We start from the raw sequence: 2,920 nt of genomic DNA, 5'->3' as shown, positions 1-2,920 counted from the left end.
AACTTGGTGGTGTGGTGGCTGACATACTTCCGGTCCTGTTATAAGTTCCTAGCATGATGGGCTACAGCCTGGAGAGTTGAAGTCAGTCTAGTAAAAATCTATTGGTAGAGATACTACTGTAACACTGTATACGCTCACACTATGCAGTGGACTGGAAGCTGTCCAAAGGATATATGAGAGGGTAGAGGAGAACATGGCGAATGGAGTCTAGGTGGTGTCGTGCAAAACAGGCCAGAACTGACAGAGTAATACTACTTTGAAGTTTGTGATAGTATATGAGGCAACCAGAGGCCAATCAGCAAGGTAACCGAAATCTATTATCCCAAAAGAGTAATAGTATCAGAAAATTATTAAGCACTCCAGGACTCTAGTCTGGGATCCTGATAAGACCAACTTCTAGGAGAGTTGACAGTGGGTAGTGCCTATTAGTAGTTAACCTCTAAAGGGGTCAACTGTGTGAGCTATGGTGCTATCATCTGGAATGATATAAAATAGAGCAGATCTAGATAGTGTTCACTGGTTGTGCATGCTTGTAGAAGACTAAGTGTCGATGGGTAGAGAGTTCCATTATTGGTATTGTATCCACTCTAGCATAACAGCTAACCACTAACATGTTCGTGAAAACAATAGTTCTTACTCCTGTACTAGCATTGTTGATGCAGAGGCTAAAATACTCCTGTCAGGTGGATATTAGTAAACTACAGAGTAGTCTAGTTCACTACAGAAGATCTTTGATCTGACCCATGGAAGTTAGCTAGATAGATTAAGGAAGTTGTTTGCTTATGAATGCAGAGTACTGATTGGGAGCAAATAACAGTATGTGCAATCTACTTAAGGATATGTAAGTTTTCCTCTACTCTGACAACCAACTACCTCTTGAGATTAGAACTTAATTAAGTAAAGTGATTGATTAACCATATTTACTTTTACAGTTTTGTTTCTTCAAACTCTACCGTAAAGTCTTTAAAATTTTATTATATTTATTCCCAGAAAAATTTAACTTGCCACAGTCACAACCTCGGGATCCATCTTCTCTGAGTGAGCCCTCTAACACTTCTGCACGTTTCTTTACCACCTCTACTTGGCTTCATCTTGCTTGTCTCCTTGGTTTTTTCACTTTGCTTTCACTCCTCACAGTTGCTAGAGCTAAGCAAGCCTCTACTACATTGGTCACTTGTAACCTAAAGTCATCAGTGATAATTTCTCAAGCTATTGAGAAGAACATTGCCCTGCAGGCCCAAGTCTCTCACTTTCAGATTAACATCTCTGTCCTCTCGTAGTGACTTTATTGTACTGAGATGGACAATGTGGCCTTCTTGGTCGTGCTACTTAAGGCTAAGCTTCTTATAGTTATTTCATAGTCACCTACTTCCTGAGTTGGTTTGGTTACTACAGTTGTTACTGTTCTAGTTAGTGAGCACGACACTGAGGTCTTTCTGGGTCAGTCTGCATCGCTCTCATAGAGGGTAGTTATGTCAGCAGATACTGCTTCACCACACATCCTGGAGTGTGGTCTCAGTTAGCCCCTTCCTGATTCGTCAGGTATCGTGGCTCATGTATATCCTTTAGCATGTGGAGCGGTTATATATGTAGTAGTGCGGCTTGTAGTGGCTTCACCACCTTGGATGAAGGAGCCCCAATATCAAGAGGCTGTAGCCATGTCTGCGATAATGGCAACCCCAATTGTGCTCCTTTCATTATGCTGGGTGTCGGTAGTTGCTTGACTACTTCTGGTATGAATGCACCAGAGGCTGGAAACTGTAGGATGTACAAGAATAATAGCTGTTAGGCAGAGACAACCTGATAGACCACCGAGTTATCTAGGCCAACCAAGATTTGTTACGGTAGATGGAGATTGTCTAAGAAGGCTCGCATTATACTTGTTTCATTTATAACTCCTAAGAGTAAACTAACATAGGTAAAGTAGAACAAAATCATAAAGAAAATATTATATAGTTAAAGTCTCTTCTCCATTGCTTGATGATGTCTAAAAGGTTAAGAGATACTTCCATATTAATATTCCGTGTCTAAGTGTTAGTGGACTATATTTATTTATTATACCACAGTATAGCTCTCTGATTATAACTCACCACGTCGCATATTCTTCAAAGGTATGCACACCAGAAGCCTATGAAAATTACCACATCCTCTTTGGTAATTACAATATAACTAACTAGGAACCATGCTGTTCCTAATAGTAATTATCCTTTTATCAGAATCTTTACATATATGGCCTAGTTGTCAAGTTAAACTGAGTTGGCCCCAATTATCTCCATCATTGATGAAATGATCAGTTTTATCTGCAGGTTGTATCTGTGAATGTATTTGTAATTGCAATCTTATTAGGTTGCCTGACTTCAAATATCCATTACTTGATATACAACCAACAGATATCTTCTGAAGGACTACTTACTAATTCGCAGGAGGCTATTCTACAGGACTGATAGATAATCCCTCCGTCAGCAATGGTTGGTTATTCTGGATGACTCTGCGAAGTCGTGTATGCAATCTTCTTACATTACCAACTTTGAAGCTTAATAACTCCTGACTCAACCTATAGATTCTTATCTAGTAACTTCCCCTGTGTAGAGGGGAAGCAACTCTATAGGATAGAATTATAATACTTTTGTAGGAGATTCTCAGTTGTTGTACTGGGAGCCTTGCAGTTGCAAGTTGTATGAGTAGAAAACAACTTAACACCTAAAATAACTTTGACAACAACAGGAGTTGAATATGTGATCTTTGGTGAAGAGTCACATCATATTCCAATTGAGCTATGTAATAAAGATTAGTATGTATAATGATGTGCAGGCCCCATAGGTGGGCCAGAGTGGGGTGTTGAAGTTAACAGATTCTGATTCCAAGTTTCCTACGTACTTTCGTGGCATGAGGCATCCCTAAAAACTACCATTAGCGGTAA

The sequence above is a fragment of the Tuber melanosporum genome (genome assembly GCF_000151645.1).
Source record: "Tuber melanosporum whole genome shotgun sequence assembly, scaffold_203, strain Mel28".
Lineage (NCBI taxonomy): Eukaryota > Fungi > Ascomycota > Pezizomycetes > Pezizales > Tuberaceae > Tuber > Tuber melanosporum.
The sequence above is the reverse complement of the archived record's forward strand: the minus strand, read 5'-3'. Positions refer to the sequence as shown.